We start from the raw sequence: 24,218 nt of genomic DNA, 5'->3' as shown, positions 1-24,218 counted from the left end.
GTCATCAATTCGAACAGAAAGGGACTATATTGGCAGAACTAAACGTTGCACGAACCCTGTTGTCAATACTTCAACTTTACTAATAAGACTCCAAATTGAAGAAATTTTTCGATTTTAAGTTGATATTCGTCCGCTGTAGTAATCTGTCATAATCCTAAATGTTACAGTGCGCAGCCCCATTACGCTATGCTTATGGGGCTGCTGGTCGTAGTTAATGGTGGATATACACCATTACACAGCGTTGGATGGTGTCTTACCTCTCGCTCGCCACTTGCATGACCTATACATCTCACTTTCCCATCCGGATAAGCAGACTTCAACAGCTCTAGATTGAACTCACGTAATACGTGGCAAACTTTTAGCCAAGGTTGGCAAACCGCCTAAAATGTCTTGGGCGGGGGCAATATCTGCACAGATAACAACTGCCGCCACCGATTAATGGTTAACGCGTTTTAATAGTGTATCAATTTTGATAGCGTTGCATCTGCCAATTCTCACAGCTCCACTGTCTCAGAATATGAAGGAAAGGGAAAGAGACTGTAGAGAATTCCAACAAGACAACGAATTCGTAACATTAAATTGGTGTTTGTGTGTTTGTGTATTTGTTTGTTTTTCCTTGGGCTAATAATTCCTCTTGGTAGTGGTAAAGAAATGGGTATCTTCCCATGCTATGATAGTGACAAGCCCAACTAAGTGATTTAGAGACACACCTGGTTGAGAGTATTGCAATCCGTAACTACTACCACAACCGCCACCACCACCGTCGTCATCATCATTATCATCATTATCATGATCATCATCATCATCATAATCCTTATTACTCTCTATTGTCTATACCACCTTTTTATCCTTCCTGTCGCTATAGAGAATTGCCCAATTTAATGATTCGTCACCTCTCCCCACTTTCATCTTCATCCCCCAACTGAATTTGGTTACAGCTCGTTATTCCGAAGGTTCGTTATTCGGAGGCTATTTATTCCGAAGATTCGTTATTCCGAAGGTTCATTGTTCCGAATTTCATTTTCGGATAAACGAATCTTCGGAATAACGAACCTTCAGAATAACGCCACAAATGTTCGGACTAACGAACCTCTAGGTATGGGGAATTTGTGTGTTTCGGATAAACGACCCTTCGGAATGACGAACCTTCGAAATAGCGAACCTTCGGAATAACGAACAGCTCCCCTGAAGATATCCACTTCTACAAAACGATCCATCCAAATGGACACCCAAGCTGCATTGACTGGCAAACTTTTGGCTAAAGCTAGCAGACCTTTGCTTCAAAGCTCGCAAACCGCTAAAAGAGTGAAGGGGGAGGTAGAGGTCAATATCTAGATAAAAGCCCCGCCATTAATTAATTGTTAACAAATCAGGTTCTAGTTTGTTTGAATGCTGCACATGCCTGGAATATTCCGCCGATGACTATACATCATGGCAAGATAATAGTTGTAGTTCTTAGGCAAATTTACTCTGAAAAATAACGAAAGGACAAATGGAATTACATGAATCCTATGAAATCATGTGAAATCTCATAAATGCAGAAAAGGGAAAGTGACTGCAGAGGTTCCAACAGGAAACAATTTCTTGAATTTTTTTTTTTTTTTTTTTTTTTTGGGGGGGGGGGGTTCTCCTCAACCATGAATTGGCATTGAATGACGCATATGAAATTGCTTTTTGGCGCCTCAGCTCATGTTGTCATCCTTGCCGTCTGTTCTCGTCACCCTTTACTAGGAAGTCAATGGTGCTTTGGAAGATTTTTATTCAGCATCCAACCCATATCGTCACGCTTTGGGAAGCAATGATACACAAAATGAAGGAGGATGATTAGAGATCTTGCACATACGGAGACACACAATTCTAAGGAAAGAAAGATGAGAACCATTCTTATACATTGAAACGAGTGGAGTTACTCTTGCCGAATGATGTTGTCACCCTTGAAAATGTCATTATATCAACGCATATATAATTGGGTTATTTCTGGATGTCGAGCATTCAGAATTAGACAATTCAGAGCAAAGTGCATCAAAACGATTCGATTCTATTTCACCCAAAGTTGATTGTACACGCAGAGACTTATTGGCAATCAAATCTAAGTCATCAATTACTTTTACATTTTGGTGGACTTTATATTGAAGTAGAAGGGCACTGGTTTGTATACTTATGGCAAAGTTTAATACAGGAATATTTCATATTACAAGCATGTGTATATAATATATCATGTCAATATGTATCGATTTTCCCTTTTTTGTTGTAGTGTGCGCTTGTAGAAATACGTGTGTGTATGTACATCTGTCAGTATGTGTGTCTTTTTGTATAGGCACGTTTACTTTGGCGTGCGCGAGTCACATGCATTCCATTGTTTGTAAATTGATGGTAAACTTTTCCTAGCTGGAATATTGACACATAATGTCTATGAATGCCTGTATTTGTGAGAACATCGCAGGTTGCTTGCTTTTGTGAGAGATAAAGAACTGCGTTGTTTCAAGTGTCGAATGCTGATTAAAATGAAGAGCCAAGGCGGATCGTGTCATTCAACTCAAGACTACCCAACTGAGCTGCACCGTGACAGTCAACTTTCCAAAGTCAATATTCAGGTAGGTAACCGCTTTCCAGTTGAATTTTATATTATGATTTTTTTTCCTATCATCAACATTATTTCATTTATTTCCATGTGCATGTTTGTGTAATGATTTTTGTACTTTATAACTCACTTTTCCTTCTGCGCCTTGAGCACGATAGTTACATGGAATTGGCGCATTATATAAGTACCCTGTAAATTGTTACAATGTATTAATAGTATAAAAATGATGCACAGGATAGATTGCGTCAGTGGAGGCGTATAGCGCACTCGAGGGTATTTACAATTGTGAAACATGCACTACATTGTAAATACCCGAGAGTGAGCTGCATCTCCACTAACGCCACGAAATAATCCTGTGTATCATTTGTTTTATAAAATGGGTCGAAAATTCGAAAACTAACAGCATTTTTCAGCGTTTTTCACGTACCTTTGTGGGTAAAGACGTCCGAAGATGTTCGTCCCAAACATTTACGCACGTCGCACTCGGAAATCCCGCACATACAGTATAAGTATGATGGGGGGTTGGGTTTCCGAACACTTAAGTTTCCGCATGAAAACTTACTTATTTTACATAGAATATGCACCCTTTACCTTAAAGACTTGATATAGACTCCTCATATAGGCCTACTAGACAACATACTCTGAAAATGGCGTGAGAATTAACCTGCTAAATCGTTGGATTTGCCCTTCAAAGTGACTCCATGTACGCGCTCGGTCCCACAACGCTTGGTCTACTGTACTGTACGTATACGTACGCCACACATGTTATGCACAAGGGAAGAAAGGCCGGCCGGCCGGCAGCCCGAACTAGAAGTTGTTTACAGGATTGACAGCGCGTAGACGTATGCATGCAATTCAAAGGAGCCGCCACGCGCACAGACGATCGGCAATAGGATTTAACACGCAGTGCGATGGGACTCGAATAACCAAAGCACACGTGACTCATTTCAGCGCTTCCTATTGGCTACATTCTTGAACCCATTTTATAATATGTGTCATCATAATAGAGGCCCTGTCACCCCGTTCCGGGTTAGTTAATACGAGGACTTGGTGCGAATACGAATTTTCCAGCACCAATGCATTAATATATCTAGGTTGTGTATACTCCTCTTTTTCGTCAGCCTAATGAAAAAGAAAATCTCCTAAAATTGGACTTAAGTTAGAAAAAGTCACGTTTGATACAACGAAACATTGATCAGAAGTACCGCTTATTCTTACCAGGTCTGTTATTTTGTTTTCCCGGTTGACGTGGACATTAAGAAAATTTTATGCAACATAATAATGGCGAGATGATAATTTGGTGATACTTTATACTCAAGCAGGCACATTTTAAGGAAGTGGAGACAAGCTCTTTATGTGCCGTGTTCGCATGCCGACTCAGTCCATATTCTTCTCAAACACAGAAACCCGCTGAAACCAATCGATAAATCGCCAAATACCACAGAGTAATGAAAGCGTTTCTCGCTAAACAACGTGCTAAACCGTTACAATAATGTGGCTTGCATTATTATTATTTTTTTTTAATGTGGTGATTAGCTATCAATCTTTGTCACCGATAGGATTTGCGAGTAAATTCTAGGTTTCTGATTTTGCTTTGCTATGCAAAAATCATGTCTCTACAATAATGTAGCTACTGTCAGTTGAAAGAAAAACAATAATAGATTTGTCCTACCATTTTCATCAAAGCAACCCTTGGCAGTTTCTCTATAATGTATACAACTTTGCTCACTGTATGTCCAGGGTAACAGCGATCTATAAAAGTTACATAAATTTGAAAAAAAAAACGCAACAAAATGTTTTTGAAAAGCATGACTATGTTGGTGTCTCAGAATAACGTGACACACAGGGGGTGTTCACCATGGCACATAAAGAGAAGGTTATTTGCTACAACTCTCTGAGGAGGCAAAACAATTACACAAAACAAAGGAACGTCGGTAAGACAAGTCTATCGGGTCGCCTCCTCGCCCTCTCATTCTTAGCAATGCGCGAGGTTTTGGCAAGTCTCCTTATACCGACACTTCTTGTCTAATAGCAAACTAGCGAGTGTTAGCAAGCTATATCTTCTTGCAGTGATGAGTTTTAATTCGCGCGTCACCGTCTTGGGTCCTTTACTCCAAGCAAACCGCGTAGGCGAGTTTCATCAAATTTCACTCCTTGTTTGTTTGTTTCATTTCAATTCATTCAATTCCTTTCATTTCATTCCCAAACAAAAGTATAAAGTACAATATTGCTTGTTTGATTTAATTTTCTTCAACATAATTCATAGTAACTAAATAATTTTTCAATGATGTAATTGAAAATAACATAAGTACTGTGTAGTGTACATGATTCGAAGAAAGTCAGTAAATGTAAACATGCCCATACATTGACAAAGTTCATAATTACCAAATAAATAAGCAAATATTTAACTAAGAATGTATGCGAAAGATGGAGTGAAACTATAGGCTTGCCGTCCTAAACAAAGCAATGTTCGCTTTGATTGATCATTCTTTCTCATTGCACATACACAACTTCTACAGGAAAAGAGACCACTTTTTCTTTGTAGATTTGATTCTTTGCTCCTTACCTACAGCTCTTACTTCATTGAACGTCAAACTTAATTTATTTTGAGCTTATCCTATAGTATGAATTCATCGGGTACCTTAAAAGGGATAGTCCAGTTTCGGCTGAGATGGCGCTTCAGCTTTCCAACGTTTTTGATGATGGTTTGTTAGATAGCGATAAACATGTAATGAAATATAAACGAGCGCATAATTCTATGAGGAATTCAAAGTTTATTTGGCCCTAATAAAAGAATTTGAATGCCTTTGTTTTAATTTGTTTTTTTTTTTTTGTTGGATATCTCTGCCAATTTAAAACTGATTTTAATTAGAATAAACTTTGAACTCCTCATAGAATTGTTTGCTCTTGAATGGGTAAATCCAGTCCAAAAATAAGTTGGTCTGAGAAAAAAGACTAAAGTCTTTCGAGTTCAACCGTAACAATCTGACTGAAATTGGATGAAAAATAAGGAAATTATGAAATTCTGAAGTTTTTGTTTATTTCTGCAAAACAGCTCTAGTACAGTGGATATGAATATACAAATAAATGAGCTGACCATGTCATAACCTCCCAATTTTCCATTTATCGTTAACAAAAAAAAATGAAGAAAATTCAATGTTTCTGCCATTGGAGTCTAAAATATAGATGTTATACTGGTTGAATAACTTCAGAATATTCATGATAGTGATCAGTTAGATATATCAAGATTGGAGCTTTGGGCATGATTGCGTTTGAATGAAAAAAACTTAAAATTGCAAAAATTTATGCACAAACTATAATGGCAAGTTGTGAGGGTATGACATGCTCGCCGTTCAAGAACTGCGTGTTTTCTGAAAAAATTATCAAAACCTAAAAATGTCATAACCTTCTTATCTTTTACCCGATCTCGATCAGAATTTTACTGTTGAAATCGTAATATTTTGCTCTTTCTTGTCAAACTAATTTATTTTTGGACTGGATTTCCCCTTTAACATTTTATACCGTGCTTTCTAAGTATCTCGCAAAAAGTTAAAAGTTGAATCCTAACCTAAATCACTATACCATCCCTTTAATAACACTCTTTCATGAAAAATCATCTTTAGAAAAGAACTGTGGAGGAATGTGTTTACTGTTAACATACAGTGATACAGTTACCGTGCTCTTTTATTTGCTCTGTTAACAGTTTGGTAACTCGCAATGGTCAAGTCCGTGTGTATGAATATTCATATTCATACCACCTGGTCAACAAACACCCTAAACAATGAGTTCACGGCCATAACTGAAGTAACATTCACCTCATCACACTGATACACAAAATAACACTCAACGTACAAACCAAGATTCATCCCAACACAATGCACACCGCACTGCACCGCACGCCCTTCGCACAATTACTTCCCACTCAGTGAGTGGCAAGATTTTCTTTATGTATCTCTTCGTTGAGCCCATTGCACAATTACCCCCCACTCAGTGAGTGGCAAGATTTTCTTTATGTATCTCTTTACCTGGGGCCATCATCCTCGTCAAGCTTAGCTTATGATGATGGTCCCCTGCATTTCATTTTTATCATTTCCTATTGCTTCCTTTCATATATGATATTCGTTCTTGAAAAAAAAAAGAGAAAATGTATGTAAGATCCAAACGTTACGAATATTAGCTGTGTAAATGACTATGTAAGTATTTTGTTGATTTGTTGATTTGTATTGATTTTGAAATGCAGAAATAAAAACTGAACTGAACTGAACTGAACTGTGCGGCTCTTATCCTCGTGTCGTTCTTCTACTGCGTGGTAGCCGAATGCCCAACATATTACACGGAGTTCAATTCGAAATGCTACCGCGTGTTCGGAGCGAAGAAAACATGGAGTGATGCTAGTTCGTATTGTCGTCTCGACGGCGGCGGTAACTTGGTTTCGATCCACAGCTCTTCCGAGAACGACTTTGTCTTCGACTTCTGGCGCACATCAACCGGAGGCAATGACGGGGTACCATGAATTTATTTTTGTCTGTTTGTCATAGAATTTGTCCGTTTGTTGTTGTCTTGTTTCCCTTATGTGCATGTAGGGATTCGCTTAATAGTTCCCAGCTCAAGAATTCAGTCAAAAAAGTAGCTTCTGGCGAAATTACAAAGATAACAGAGAGGACAGTAAAATTATGTTGAATATCATATTAGAATAAAAGTATGTTGTTGATTCATCTTTCCTGCTTCTAATAGCAAATTAAAGTCCGTTTTATATCTCTTTCCTCAACAGTTGATCACGTGGGAGAGAGAATCCTTGTTCGTTGTATTCTATTTATTGTATATTTGCCATTATAGCTTGGAATCTTATCGCACAAATTTTTGTTGGTTATATAATGCGGCACCATGTACACTAACACACACACACACACACACACACACACACACACATGATATTTTGTGTACTCTCAGAGGGAAGAATTTAAAGGGGGTATTGAGTTTTACTAGACATGCCTTGTGCTTATAAATATGAAGTGCCTTGTGCCTTGTGCATACACGTATAAACATAAAGTAGCATATTTATATCAAATCCATTTGACGTACTTAAATAAGATTATTCTCTTTTTTCACTTTAGTACTACTGGATCGGTATGAACGACATCGACAATGAAGCTTGGTACAAATGGAGCGACGGTTCATCCGTCGTCTACCAGAACTTCTACATGGGCGAGCCGAACAACAACGGCAACGAAGATTGTGTTCACGTTTATCCATCCGTCAAGCAATGGAACGATTGGAAATGTTCCCAAGAATTGTCCTTCGTGTGTAAGAGGGACACAATTTAATAATATGAGGGCAGGACCATATAGGTGACCGTGCATTACATAACCAATAAAAGTCGCACCCCTTGATTATACGTGAGGACTCAAAAAAAAAAAAGTGAAGCCCGTTAGCCAAGTCAGTGTTAAGATTTTCATATTTTCTTAAAGCGCTATTCATCCACAAAATCCTTAAGTTTTGGATCACAACATCAATGTTTTTTTTTTTTTTTAGAGTAGTGTGATCAGGTATGTCCTAGAGGTCCCTATATTCATTTCCTGAAAATCCTTTGCACACTCTGCACTTCCAATACCCTTTGAAAAGATAACGTTAATAAAGTGTACTTGGCATTGATCATGGAGAGAATGTGCAAATAAAACATGCCCAATTTCAGCCGAATCTGATAATCCCTTCATTGTTGTCGTTACGATGTTTTACGTTCTGTTTATGTCCCATTCATCGCGCAGCTAATGCAGCCTGGTAAAGATTAAGAGCTGGACTAGACCTTGTACTTCAGAGCTTTTTTCCTCGGTTCACAGTTTCCTGTGGTTTTTTTTCTCTCCAAAATTTAGATAGATTAGGAGAGTCCATTTGAATTGCGTATACATCACTAAATGTTTAGGATCTGCTCTTTCAGAATCTCACCTTTACTAAAGATTCATTTCTGGCGAATTGTTGTTGGTTTTTGTGATGCAGGGTCATATATGCGATCACGCCACCCTACAGCCAAGCTCAAGTTCAAAGAGTATCATAAATTAAGTGGATTAGTTAAGAAAAAGAAAACATATGACGCCGTATCCTACCAGTGACTTCTTAAAGATTAGGATGAAATAAACATTATACGGTATTGTAAAATGCCATCTGCCCTTGCATTGAACGAAAGTAAACATTGCATTTGATTTTAATTGATAGAGCTACGATTTAAGGGCAGACAAATAAAAGAACCCAAAAAAGTGAATTGCCTGATTTTTAACAGAAAATACGCAAAAATGTATAATGATAGATTAATGGTTAAGTTAAAAAAAGAGTGTGGGTAGTTTACTAAATGTAATTTACATTTGGAAAATGTTGAGACCGTACCAACAAAGGTCTGTCGTTCATAATTAATGGAATTACAGCTATTAAACAAAACTAATAGCAAAGGGCGCTCTGAAAATGGCAAACTGAACTGACTTTCAGGAATGAATTGCGTGCAGTTTCTCTGTTTGCTATTTGAGTCCATCTTTTCTTATAAGATCAGTTTTATTTATTTTTTTTTCTCAATATTTCTTCATTTTTAACAGTTCCTTCTTATCCTTTCATCATGTTAATTGAGATTCTCCACCTTTTCTCACATTATGTTCAATTAAGAATTATTTTTTTTTTACGTCTTGTGTAAGTTAGCTCCCTATTATTTTATGCATATACCTTCATTGCTGTTTATAATGTATGCATGTTTCAAACTAGCTCTAATAATAATACATTGTAGAAAATCTGAACCTTGTAACATTAATTACGTGAGAAGTTGGGTGTCAGATGGGTTTGAGGATTCTAACATTTTTGACGATGATTCTTTTGAGATAATGAGAAATATATGGAATATGAAAGAGTATACACTTCGAAGATGAATCAATCTTATTTTAATGAAAATGGGTCTTTAAAGTGCTGAGATATCTAAAACAAAGCAATAATCTAATGAAAGGTGGACCCTACTTTTTTATTGTGAAAATTTAACCAATTCAAAACCAAATATCAACAAATAAAATTTGACTTCATCTTAAAGTTGTAAACTCTCTAACATTTCTTAAAGTGTTGTCTAAATATCTCACAAAAAGTTAAAAGCGGAATTCTAACCTCAACTCATACTGTACCATCCTCTTAAGGTCTTCTTATCATTGACTGAAACTCTTATGTTCCCTCATATTAGTAAGGGCTTTAAAATTCCATAGCAACTGCTATGTAATTCAATGATATAGTGATGAGGCATTCCCGAGAATTCGAAATTAGAAAACTCATTAACTACATTTTCCTGATGAGTGTTTTTGCATATATATATATAATGCGCATGCGCAATTGTTTGTTGTTGTCATAGAAGAAATCATAACAAAAGAACACTTTCATCCACTGAGCTGATCCGAGTCCAACGTTACCGGACACCCCGCACTCTCGCTTGTTTTGTGGATAATTAATCCACATTTAACACCAGTTAATATCGGTGGCTGAGGCATACTCTCTCCATCACGGAGTTTGTCAGGACTTTGTTGTCTGCCTCCTGTTTTAACGTTTGGATCACGATGAAGATGGTGTAGCTCTTATGGTTTAGCTCTTCACCTTGAACACAGTGTTGCGTTGTTTTAGGTTTACATTTTAATTTCATTCTTTGTATTCTTGTATTCCAAAAAAAAAATGTATTGTTTTGTAATTGTTATTCAGATCTAAAAAATAAATGAATAAATAAATTCACTATTCAATTCAAAAGAATTGCTAATAATGCGTCGTTCTTTCTCCCCCAGTCTTCTTATTTGAACAACAGATTTAGAAAATTGCTCTCCCACTTTATATATATATATATATATATATATATATCGTTGCTGGGGTGACAAGACCTGGTATCTGCAATTTTGGTAAAAATGACTTTTTTTGATAAATGGTCAAATAATAGGTTAAGTGATGTCCTGTCCAAAATCCCAACTGTATTACTCCAAAAATGAAGCCACCACGGCATGTCAAAGGAAAGGCTACTCAGTATCCCATTCGCCACAGTGCTTTGACCACCATGTTTTTTGGCTCTCCTGAACAGTTGACATTTTGTAGATACGAGGTCTTGTCACCCCAGCGACGATACATATTATATAATTTACTCTCTAAAAGGATCGAGTGAAAATATTCACTCTTAATGGAGTTAATTTTGAGTGAAAATGTTCATTTTCAATCGTTTTGGAGTGACCTCAGGGATTACTCGAAGATTTTGAAGTGATCCCTGAGGTCACTCCTTCAAGAGTGAATATTTTCACTCTATTTTTTTTTCGAGAGTAAATACGTAATTATGTATAGATTCATATATATATATATATATATATATATATATATATATATATGTTTATGATGTGTATGATACATAATATGTGACCGTGTACCTCAAAACGAACATAAAGTCGCACACATTGATTTTGCTTGAGGACTGAAAATAAGTGAAATGGGTGAACCTAGCTGAACTTGACATTTTCATATTTTCTGAAAGAGCGGGTCTTCTTTTACATTATGCTAAAATTTGGTATCATAAAACGGGCAGGAAAGTGTGTGTTTTTTTAGCAGTTTATCTCGAACATTTTTGGTAGAATAGTGTGATTAGGTGTGTCTTTAGAATCCCTTTTTCATTTCTGAAAAACCTTGTCCACACTCTTCACTTTCAACCCTGCTTTGAAAGTTGGCATTAATTATGGACAAAATGTGTTAATGAGGCAAGCTTAATTTCAGTTTAATCTAATAATCTCTTCACTGTTGTTACTCTGGTGGTTTACTTCCTGTTTTTGTCCCATTCATCGCATAGCCAGCACGGTTTGGTAAAGATTAAGCGCTTGAATAGACAATGTACTTCAGAGCCTCTTTTCTCAGTTCACATTTTTCCTGAGTTTGTGCTTTCTTTCCAATATTTAGATAGGTTAGGAGAGTCCATTTGATTTGAGTTATACATCATTTTAAAGCTTAAAGTCTGCTTTTTCAGAATATGGTCGTAACTAAAAATTCATGTCTGGCGACTTTTTGTTTGTTTTGAGGTGCTGGGTCACATATATTACACTAACACTGTATATACGAACTACTTGAATGAAGAATCGTGATCAGATATTTTTCACCTTGAAGATCACTACGTCATAAAAGCCGTAAAACTTTTTGCATTACACTGCACAATCACTCTAATCAATACTGCACATCAATCTGCTGTTGTCATAATGCAATTATCAAAAACCTTTCATGCTATCACTAATGAACCTGCCGAGCAAGACACACACACACACACACACACACACACACACACACACACATATATATATATATATATATATATATATATATATATTATATACACGTCCATTATATTCGCGTAATCATTGAGGTGACAAGGACAACATAACATCAAACAAGCGCATACAAGAATGATAATAACAGACATCGATCTGAATATTTGTGTGCTTGTGAGCACGGCAGCACGAATACGAGTATCATATTTTGTAACAGGCACTTTTGAAACTTTTAAACGAGAAGAATTATCACTTTAGATAAATCGGTAATATGTGCACAAAGAAAAATCAGTGGAAAGTCGTTCCCTGCCAACCCAATCATTTTCCTGCAGATTATCTACAGACTATCATCCTCATTGTCCTTTATAAATGGATACAATAAACGTTAATTATGCAGAAAAATGCAAAGTTTCCATTCTTCGTGTTCTTCTTTTCGTGTGATTTGCTCTCTGGTAAGCACCTTCACTGGAATGCTCTCCTCGCACATATAATTATGTCTCTGAATTAATTGCCAATAGATAGTTGTTTGTGACCTTGTATCACAAAACCAACAAATAAAAAAGTTGCCAGACACGGATTTATAGTGAAGGGAATGTTCCGAAATGGCAAGACTCTGAGCTTTGTAATGATGTATAACTAAGTTTAAATTGACTTTCCTAACCTACCTAAATATTGGAAAGAAAGCACACACTCTGGAAAAGTGTAATCTGAGAAAAGAGGCTCTGAAGGGCAGGTTCTATTCAAGCACTTGGCGCGTGGAGGCTGTGCAATGAATGGGACAAAAAAAAGCAGGATGCAACCCACCATAGCAACAACAATGAAGGAAATATCAGAAAAAAAGCATGCTCTATTGACACATTTTGTCCATGATTAGTTTACTACTAACTCCCAAGGCAGTAGCAATATCCTTTCAAAACATGGAAGTATTATCTGTTTTGAAGAAGTAAAGTAATCAACTGCTCACAATAGCAACGATGTGCATCCGTAATACATTTTTGTTACAGGAGGCGGTGTTTCGGTGTGTGGTCAATATGTGAACATCAGTCAAAGAGGAAGATTTTGAAAAAAAAAAGATATTACTATCATGAACTGCAGTTTGTACGAGTGTTAGAGTAGATGCAGGTAATTTGTGATTTAAAGACTGCTTGGTGTGACAATCACCTCAGACGTGCACATATGCATTGTATAATAAGAGGCAAACTTAAGAATATTGTGGTAATGATTAACCTGTAGGGGGCAAAAGACTTCATCAACGTGGCTGGGAGAGGACTTTGTTGACGATGACTATGATGAAGAAGATGACGATGAGAGTGAAAGCGGTAAAGAAGACGATGAAGATGGAAGCGGTGATGAAAACTACGACAGCGACGATCTGGATGATGGCCAGAGGTCGTATTCCTCAGAGGAAACAAAATCTAGATTCACCAGCTACTCTATGACATCGTCCGTCATGAGAAGAAATGATGGCCTGACTCTCCTGGATGACAGGTTTGAAAAGGTAAGAACGTTTGTTGACCCTGCTGTTTAATGCATTCACTCTTTGTGTGCCATGGTGTAAACCCCCAGTGTGCCACATTATTCCTTTAAATTACCCTAAAAGGGCCGGGCTCTTTTGGCTATGCTCAGACCAGGGGGGATGGATTCCCCCCCCCCCCCCCCCCACCCCGAGATCTCTGCCATCAGTGGTGCGATCGCGATGAAATTTTGCATGAGTGAGACCCACGTCATAATCTACAAGATTGTGTCATACGATTTTTTTGAAACAATCAATTTCTAATTTTAATTAATTAATTATGCAAATTAAGCTCAAGATCATATTTTAGCCTAATTAAAAGCATTGAGAGTCTCATTTTTGATCTGTAAATCTGTTTTAGCATATTCAACAATTGTACATCACAAAAACTTCCAAAACTCATTTCAATTCTTATGTATTTTATTGTTTTCAGAATTTCTTATGTACTTCCTTGTTTTTCAATTCAAAAAAAAAAATTTTATCGGAAATTGTCACTGACCGCTTTTCTACCATAATCAGCAAAAAATGAATCAATGAAAGTGATTAATTGTAAAAATAATGAGGTTTTTATGACTTTCATGACAGAGCACTGTTTTATAGGAAATGTACAAAAAAAAATCACAAAATTGTGCCCGTTTTGGGGCGACATTCTGTTACAAAAATGGGCGTGGCTTTGCAAAAGTATGCACGGACGTTGCAAATTTGATCTCAAAAGTTGCGCGAGACTTGAACAGAAAAAGTCAAGAAGCCTCGCGACGAGGCCTTCTCGTGTTACAAAATTATAGTGCGAAACGTCCAATCCCCCCCCCCCCCCTGGCCCTTTTAGGGTTAATAGACCTCAATGAATGAGTGCTTTTGGAAAATATTCTCTTTGTTTTTGTTCAGAGCCGTGTAACTTTAATACAGAAATGCTTATGCTAGAAATGCAGTACGACTAAGTTCGTGGGGGAATTGTAAACGTTTCTGTGATGTAGATTTTATGACAAAGAAAAAACAAATTGTGGTAAATAATACACGTTGCTGTGATAAATTGTAGGTCACTTAATTTAGTGGGGCAAGTTGGCTGTGTGAATACCTCACAAACACAAGGTCCTTTGGTTCAATCCCTAGTGAGACCAGCACAGTCAGTGTTTGGGTCTAGAATCATGCTACTCTCTCTGCTTAGGGCAAAAATTTTGTATGTTCAAACATTTTGCCCAATTTTGTGACATACAAAAGTGTATGACCTCATCTGATGACTGTAATTATTATTATCATTTTTTCTTTGCACATTCTTGTTTATTTCATTGCATCATTGTGCAGTGTTTGTCGTATCCTGTACCATGGTAACAGGAATCAGCGTTTATGAAGACTGTATTTCTTGTGATTATATAAGTGCTGTGAAAGTAATAATATCACTTGGTGTTATGTGTGATTGAAGAAAATATATGGGATGTGTAACCCTTTTGGAAGTTTTCTTTTTACTGTGTAAATCAGGGATCTTCTCTCGGGGCATTTTTTCAAATTTTTAGACAAACTTTTTATTTAAACATGTCATTGAAAAACAATTCTTCAAAACAGGTACTCATCCTATAAATTAATAAAGACTTCTCGGAAGAGCTTGACTGATCAAAGAAAATGACATCCATCCTCATGGCATTATGTACTGCTTTCTGTTTTCCCTCACAGCTGTATGAGGATTATGACGACATGGAGATCGGTGCCCTGGACCAGGAGGAGATTGAAGGTCATGTGACCGACAGAGCCTGGTCCTGCAACAGGTCATGGATGAATTTGAGGCCCAGACCAAAATTACGTAAGGGCTGCATGGTCTTTACAAACTCCTCCTCACTGGAACTTCGCTACAAACCACCGATTGGCTTCATTCTTCTCTTTGCTGGATCCAGTGCTGCTGTACTCCTGCATGTGTGTGTGTGTGTGTGTGTGTGTGTGTGTGTCTGTCTGTCTGTCTGTCAGTTTGGTGGTCTGACAATACTTTGCTCAATTTTTGTTCCATTTGTTTTTGTCTCACATTAATTTCTGTAATTAGCCTGTGTTAGCATGCGTAATTCTTTTTTTATTATTATCAGAGGATGAAATATGAATGTCCAGTAATGAGATAGAGATTATACATTGTACACATGTTGTTATTCTCCCTGCATTCTCGTGTCTGAGAAACAATATACTGTATATGCCATAATTTTCACGTACAGATGTTTTTGTAAGATGTTGTTTTCACAAATTTACAGTGAAGCTACACGTATTGTACGGAGATGCACTGGTTACCTTGCGCAAGGTGACATTTTTGTATGTTGTTTGGATTCACAGTCCAATAGTGACTCAAGAAATTTGCGAAAATTAAACCCTCATGAAATAACAGCTTATTCGGATTTTTAGATCAACTTTTATAATTGCCAGTGCTATATAGTGCCAGTGTGTATTCATCTGATGTACATTGCAAAGAACATCATCATTCAGCCTTTAACTTTTTTTTTGTTAATCCATATTCCAGAACTATGAACGATATACCCACTAAAAGGCCTTCACATCGAGCTAATGAGGATGAAAGCAATGAAGATAATGAAGATGATGAGGAGGAGAAGGAAGAAAAAATCAAGATGTACGTTGAGGAGAGAACAGAGAAATGGGACTGTGAATCAATTCTCAGCACGTACTCAACGCTCTACAACCACCCAGTGACCATAAAGGAGCCAAGCCGTGATAGGAGGAAAAAGGAAAAGGTGGGGGAGGTATCCAAGAAACATGAACTCAATGGTAGCCAGAGGTGAAAGGTCACTTCTTGAGCACTACCCCTCCCCCCCCCCCCACCCCAAACTATGAAAGTCCCCAGTAGCGTAGTGAGAGAGGGTTGGCCAGACTCGAATCAATCTTCATTCGCTGCCCATGGGGTTACATTAAAAAACTACGCCTACAGGAATACAATTGCGTGCCAGTAATACTGAAGAGCAGGCATTGATTTGTGTAGGTCAAAACTCCAGGCAAGATTCTTTTATAGTTTCTTTGGCTGCGTGTGTGCTGCATACACAGCTGTACACAATTCGTTACAGAGATCCCAATATACTTGTATCAGAGTCAGGCCAACCTTCCCATTTCACAGTCTCCCCACGTTACAAGGTTTTTAACCGTGAACTATGTTAGTACTGGCTGTGGTACTGATTTTTGATTGTGTGTTATGTCAATGTGGACTGAAGCCAATAATAATGATAATGACAATGATGATGGTATATAGTACTCATGGTTATTACCTCCGCCCAGGGAGGAGGTCATGTTTTTGTTACCGTTGGTTAGTTAGTTAGTTAGTTTGTCTGTGTGCAAAATAACTAAAAAAGTAGTGAACGGATAGGGATGAAACTTGCAGGAAAGGTTGAGAATGATACAAGTACCAAACGATTAACTTTTGGCAGTGATCCGATAATTTTTGGGGAATTTATGAAGGATTTTTGACATTTTGGCAGGTAGGGTCATTGAACTTTGGAGTTGCAGGCTGCGCGTATTTGAGGTTTGCCTGCGCGCACTAAAGTGCGTGCTCTAGTTTCTGCTGGGGTGAGTCGCGCCGTGCAGCTGAGGGTTTATGACGTAACAAAGGCTTCTATATAGGGAAATCTGGCAACTTTCAGCACACAATGCAGTACGTATGGGTGGAAATCACTGATATCTCTACGGAAGAACAAGATCAGTGGTGAAAATGATTTGCATGCTTGGCGGAGGTCTGCGCTCTCAGAGTGCTTCTCTAGTTAGGATTATTATTATGACAATATTGGTATTTTCGTAATTGTTCTGTTTCTGTCACAGTCGGCGTAATACTCTCACTGCAAAATTTAAGAAATGCATGTGCATCAACAGGTCTAATGTTTTTATTTTCCATTCTCATCGCACTATCTGAGTAGTCATCTTCAACGGGTGAGTTGGATGGATCCCAGATCAAGCTCTCCCAGAAAACGGGCATGCCTCTCCATGTGCTGCCCTCGCCTGGTCCGACGAGGAGACAGCAAGAGCGTGAAGAACTGGAGCAGATGCGGCTCCCTCCAACGGCAACAGTGTCAACAAACAGAAAGAAAGGAGTGAAGGAGTCAGCAGAAGAGAAGAGGGAACGCAAGCAGGCTGTGAAGCTTGCAAGAAAGGTACAGGTGTATGCTACTGATGCTACTGCCCTGATGCAAAGGATATGCCAATGCGTTTCAATGGTTGTCTCCATTCTCATCAGTAGTATTTTCACTTTGACTCCTCTGAAATTTCTGTTTGATATGAAGTTAAACTTTTATTTCTGCAGATAAAACAAATCAACTTTTTTTTTCCACCCCTGCCCTATCAACAATCAAACAAAACAAAATGAAATATTAAATGGGTTAGTCAAATACCGGTTAGTGATTGGCTAAGCACAGTCACGTGATGGAGGAACATTGGTTGACGTATTTGACGTACTGGTATTTGACTATTAACCCAATGTATAATATAACAGATGATGACTTTTGTTGTCGGTAACATGTACCAAATGTTCCACCCCCAGGGTTTTGAAATGCTGTTTTTGGAGGTTATAAGTCCCTTAATAGCATTTCAAACCCTTCTGGTGGAACATTCGGTATTTTCCCTCCCCCGCCAGTCATCATCTATATAATGTCTTATGAAAAACAATTAATACATGATGATTTCTAGTTGTGAATCAACTTTGTCTTCATGTATACAATACATTCTGATCAGTATTTATTTTTTGCCACTTGATCATCTGCCTCTTATTCTTTCAAGGAACACCTTCGCATTGCTTTGTAGATGTGACGGATGTCATGGTAGTATGATTTCATGCTTCCTTTTTTGTTGTTGATGTTTCAAGATAGATTGTAGTTCTTATTGCATTCTTTCAAAACGAGAGCATTGTGCCTTGTTTCCATCACATAGTTAATAATTATCCCACAAGGTTAAGTCGCAGTGAGACTGACACGTAAGTTTGGGCTTTGTCTGATGTGGCTGTTGATTATGATACAGGGTTTTAACATTTGAGTGTTGTTGCCATGCCAACAGGAGAGGCGGGTGGAGAAGAAGGCCAACAAGAAGGTCTTCAAGGACGAGGAGCAGCGGCAGGAGAAGGTCATGCAGAACGTGCGGCAGAACTTGCAAGGTGTCAAGATTTTATAGCAGGAGGGTTGAATCAAACATTGCCCTACCCTGCCTTGAAGAACTTGCATCAATGATGATTTCGACAGCGCTTCGCCATCAGTGATATCAGCCAAACCGAGAGAGACACAGACCGCCCTGTGGATGAGATCATGGTTTATCAATGACACTGTCCCTGGTTCGAGTTCCCTGCCTGCAGTGATTGTGCACGCAGACAAGCGACATCATCCTTAATGTCAAGTTCGTGGGAGGGGACTTTAAAGCTGTCGCTCCCGTGGCTGCTCTTTCGTAAGCATTCATTGCTTCCCTTGATAGCAGTCACATAGAGCAAACAAAAATGAATATCCAATCAAATCAGCTTGGGGGATACCTCCTTCATCCTGGCCAGAAACAGCAGGAAGAAGTTTGCTATCAACAGAATCAACTGGTCTGAAGAATTTATGAGAATGATGAAGTGTTGCTCCACACAATTTTGTGTATGAAGTTTAGAGCAAAAAGGATGCAATGTGGACGTGAACTATGTGGCAGTGGCATCCACTCTCACCAGGACTTGCTCTTTTTGCATCCAGGATCCATCACAGCTTGTTTGAAAAAAAGAAACAAACAAACAGAGAGACAGACAGACAAAATGATGCACAAGATCCAGAAGAGCATGAATACAGTTAAACTCGCCTAAGTCAACATCGCATATGTCGAATAATCGCGCAAGTCGATGATTTTAAAAAGTCCCGACTTTTCCCCATTGACTTACGTGTAATAATTCACTCACAAGTCGAATTTTATAAGTCGAATACTTGCCTAAGTCGATGAAATTCCAAGAACACTTTCACGGAAAAACCATTAAATTCACTGTGCCTAAGTCGAATAAGATTTTATTGTGCAATAAATCACTGTCAAAATCACGAGACGCCAGTTTTTGTTTACATAAGAACTAGCCCGACCAGACAGGTGACAAAAAAATGATCTAAAGTATCAAAATTCAAAGCGATCGCATGCGATTGTTGAACTCTCTTCGTGTTTGGAGGTCCTCTGGTACAGCCATGTTGCGCTAGCGCTACGTACGTACAGCGACTGGGCTGTGTATAGTTGTGCATACAGTGACTGGGCTGTGTATAGTCTGTGTATGTTTGCAGTCTGCGCTGTGCAGTGGATGGATGAAGCTGCTGAGTTTTCAAAGCGGAGAGTAGGGGGAAAGTTACGGGCACGGGTAAATCAGAAGTACACCTCTACACGAATTTCAAGCCACGGTAAACTGGAATCAATCACTGCTCAAATATCGTTCATATTCACTTCCCCAAGGTTTAACAAGGGTGTAAAGTAATCGGACCTGTGCCAATGCTAATGCACTGTCCATGCAAAGTAATGTTAGCCGCGGCCCTGCCGGGCGACCCGTGCTGCGGCACACCTCTCCAGCTCTCGGCTCCAGAGTAGACAACATACATGTACATTTATACATAATGTATGTGTGGTGTGACTGTTGTTAAGTCGATTTTTTTCGACTTACGCACAAGTCGAAACTCGCCTAAGTCGATGTGTTTTGCTCAGTCCCGAGAAGATCGACTTATGCGAGTTTAACTGTATTTTATTAGGGACAAGAGGATGTGAATGGATGAGCTGTTTCTATCCACATAGTCTACGCGATGTATCTGAAGTATCCAAGTGTCCACCCAATGGTACCTAAAGATGCTATCTAGCAATTGAATTGTGTGTATCCAATCTCTGCTTGACCCTTATAGTGCTCCATTTTAATATACATGTAGTTATCTGTAACTTGTCTATTGGCACTGGCATTTAATGCACCCCTCCCCCCACCCTATCACGACTGTAATTGAAAGTATGACAACTTCAACTCAATACTGAATTGTGACAGTGCCACAGTTTGGCATGAAAGCCATGTTATGCTGATAGGAATTACATGTACGTCGTTGTATAAGGAGTCTCCAGTCATTGTTGTTCAATGACTTACATTTAGTTTGACACACCAGTGTTGATTAACTAATAAGTATGAAAATATGCCAGCAAATGCTGTTATCAGCCAATTAATCCTCCTGAGGGTCTTTTGCTTCAACATGCTTTTGTTACAGCAGATGCCATGCATTTCTTGGGTAGTGATAGGGTTAAACTTCACTGCAGTCAAGCAATCAAAAGTTAGTATGACTAATTCTTTTACTTCTGCTTCAGTTCATGTCTATTATTTTACACAAGCATCATGAAGGTAAAGTCAGATGGAAAGGTCTGTTAAATGGACAAACATATCATGTACATAATTACAGTGCATGTACTTCAACCCAAAATAAAATTTAGTGAGTGATACAGTGTATAAACCATTTTTTTTTTGGTAAATATTTATTTGTGCATCATTGAAATTCCCCTTTTGATAATGCAGGCCAAATTGGAATTTATGATCTCATATTTACCACCATGCTGTATAACTACAGTTTGTCACTCTTCTTTTTCCCATCTCTCATTCTACACATATATTCGTACTTTTGTGATGCATTCTGCAGTGTGAAGTATGCTACAGTGTACTCTCGTGACAATGACCATGGTTATATTGAAATTCTCGTACAACGAATTCAAATTCAGGTCCCAATTTTATCATGTATATTCATGCACATATAGCAGGTACATGTATATGACCTTGGATCATAAAATCAACAAAAACAGTCACACCCCATGGTTTTATGTGAGGACTCCTGTAAAAGGTGAAAGGTGTCAACCCGGTCAATCTTGAGTTTTTAATTTTCTTCTGAAACCGAGCAGCTGTTCTTCTACATTATTCTTAAATTGGGGATTACAAATAATTGTATGAAATGAATGGGAAAGTGTGTTTGCAGCAGTTTTTCTACAACCCTTTTTTTTTGTAAAGTAGTGTGATCAGGTACAAATGTCTTAGAGGCCCCTTTTCATTTCTTGAAAATCCTTTGCATACTCTTCACTTTCAACTCTTATAATTTTAGAAAGGATAATGCTACCACTTTGAAAGTTGACATTACCGGTAATCATGGACAGAATGTGTTAATAGAGCATGCTCAATTTCAGCTTAAATCAGACAGTCCCTTCAGTGTAGTTGCCACAGTTGTTTACATTGTGTTTTTGTCCCATTCATTGCCCAGCAAGCATGGCTTGGTAATGATTACGTGCTTGAATAAACCCTCTACTTCAGAGCCTCTTTTGTCAGTTCTTATTTTTCCAGAGTGTGAGCTTTCTTTCCAATATTCCTTTTAGCTAGGTAAGGAGAGTCCATTGGAATTGAGCTATACATCAGTTTAAAGCTTAGAGTCTGCCCTTTCAGAATCTGCCCTCAACTGAAAATCCATGTCTGGCGACTTTTTGTTGGTTTTGTGATGCAGGGTCACATATTATGATAACACACTATACTGTTCGGTTATAATTAAATTTTTAAAGTGTGGAAGAAAACCGCTGGCCCCGAGGACTTTGTTATAACAGGAGTACACTATGATAATTTGCACGCTATTGTAAATTATCATTGTGTTTCTTGTTAATCTGTACAAAGTGTGCTTACTTACGATCCTGATTACAGTGTATATACAGCGTAGATCTCCTTTGGCAATTCTACTCGGCAATGATCCTGATCCCCATGTACCCCATCACCAAAAAAATAATCAAATCATTGCTACCTCCCTGATTAAAAGAGAAAGAAAGAAAGAAAGAAGAAAAAATAACCAGGACCTTAAATTGTAACAATGCATTGGTCGGCTACACTGCAAGCCGACATAAGGAAAACATAGGCCTAATGGTTAGCTGAAAATGTATTTCTTTTGACTTCAGTTTTAGTATTGAAGCAGCATTCTTGGCGTACCAGCCCTGGCTGGAAGGTCAAAATCAAATTGAATTATACTGCACAAGTTGATCCCAGTGTACCATTAGGTGTAATTGGTGATCGGTTGTTTTGATTTACATATTTTTTTTCTTCTTTTTTTTGGCTTGTATGAACATATAAAAAAAAAAGAAAAAAAAACACACACAGAGTTTTTGCAATTGCAATATCCTGTTGTGTAAGGTTCTCTTTTTTGAGAAAGATGCAGTGTACAAATCAACAGACAATATATTTCAGGATTAGTGACTATTACAATGTACCAAGTTTTGTAAACGTTAGCTCATATGCAGTGTGGTTGCAGATGTTGCGGCACATGCGACAATGTATACTTATGCTCACATAAAGTACGTACATGTATTTTTAAGATGCATTTAAAGATGCAGTGTACAAATCAACAGGCAATAAATTTCAGGATTAGTGACTGTTGCCAAGATTAAAAAACTTTGGCTCATATGCAGTGTGGTTGCAGATGTTGCGGCACATGCGACAATGTATATGCACACATACAGTTCATGTTTTTACATTACAACTGCTACATAGTCTGAGATAAGAAATTGCACATCTTTTTATCCTCATCTTGCATGACATCTTTACGACTGTGTAGATAGGGCATTCCATATTTATCATTACCATCATAATCACCATCACTTTTATGTTTAATCTCCAAATTTTCTTTTTGTTTTTTATCCTGGCTTTTACAGTCCATGGTGGCTATGGCATTGCCCAATTTGATGGTGCCTCATCTCTCGCAACTTGCATCTTACTTCCCCATCTGAATAAACACACTTCTGGTTATCTAGATTAAAACCACGTATAGGAGTGGCAAACTTTGGCGAAAGTTGGCAAACCGCCTACATTTATTTGGGGGGGGGGGGGGGGTCCAGGGGCAATATCTACGCAGATAGAAATGACGCCATCATGTTAACACGTTAGTCTGTTTGATGGCAGCGTGCACCTGTCAAGTCTCACAGCTCTAATGTCTCAGAAAACGCAGACAGGGGAAAGAGACTGTGGAAATTCCAACAAGACAAATTCGTGACATTAAGGTTGTCACTGATGGCGTTTGGTCGTATGTTTGTTTGTTCGTTTGTTGTGTTTCTTGGCCTAATACAATGTAGTTCCTCTTGGTAATGGTACATAAGAAATGATTACTTGCAATGCTCCGATAGTAACGAGCCAGACCAATTGATAAAGACACACCTGGTTGAATATGGCAATCCGTTACCATCATCATCATCATTATTATCCTTGTTACTCTTTTTATCATTTTTCCCCTTTCCTGTCTGTACATAGAGTTACCCAACTTGATGGTGTCTCACGTACCTCTCGCCACTTTTATCTCCGTTCCCCGCGGCCGGTCCCTCGATCATCCGAGTAAACTCACTTCTATAGAAAATGACGTTTTAGTAATCTGAAATGAAACCCCGAACTAATGGCAAACTTTCGGCTGAAGCTAGCAAGAAACATTTGTTTGAAGCTGGCAAACCGCCAGAATGGTGAGATGATAGTGGGGGGCACTATTTACGCAAATTAAAACGCCGTTATTAAGCAATCGTTGACACATTAACTTTTAAGTTTGTGTGCTTGCCGGCGCATGCCTGAAACCCGCCGATAACTACATGAGTCAACAATAACACATACAAAAAAGTTTCAAGGCAAACTTACTCTGAAAACTTTACTAAATTGAGACTTAAAGGAGACGACGATAAGAAAACATGCTTATTCTTACCTGTTACTTTAGTTTATGCCGTGTGAGCTTCGTGAGAGCATTGATAATGATCCGTTTTCAGCTACGAGCGACATACGGGGATTGCGAAGTATCCTCGTATAATTGTATATGAATTGCCTGAGAGGTGCTGCCGCCTACTGGCGTTCTAC

General features: G+C 38.2%; 1 pseudogene; it reads left to right on the top strand.

Moving 5' to 3' along the window:
• The first annotated feature begins 5,252 nt into the window (after positions 1-5,252).
• LOC139744992 (uncharacterized) lies at positions 5,253-18,520 on the top strand (annotated as a pseudogene).
• Positions 18,521-24,218: the final 5,698 nt, after the last annotated feature.

Source organism: Diadema antillarum, unplaced genomic scaffold (genome assembly GCF_040938485.1).
Source record: "Diadema antillarum isolate AM-2024a unplaced genomic scaffold, OU_Dant_1.0 seq00001225_RagTag, whole genome shotgun sequence".
NCBI classification, from domain to species: Eukaryota; Metazoa; Echinodermata; class Echinoidea; order Diadematoida; family Diadematidae; genus Diadema; species Diadema antillarum.
This window is presented reverse-complemented; position numbering and strand designations above follow the sequence as displayed.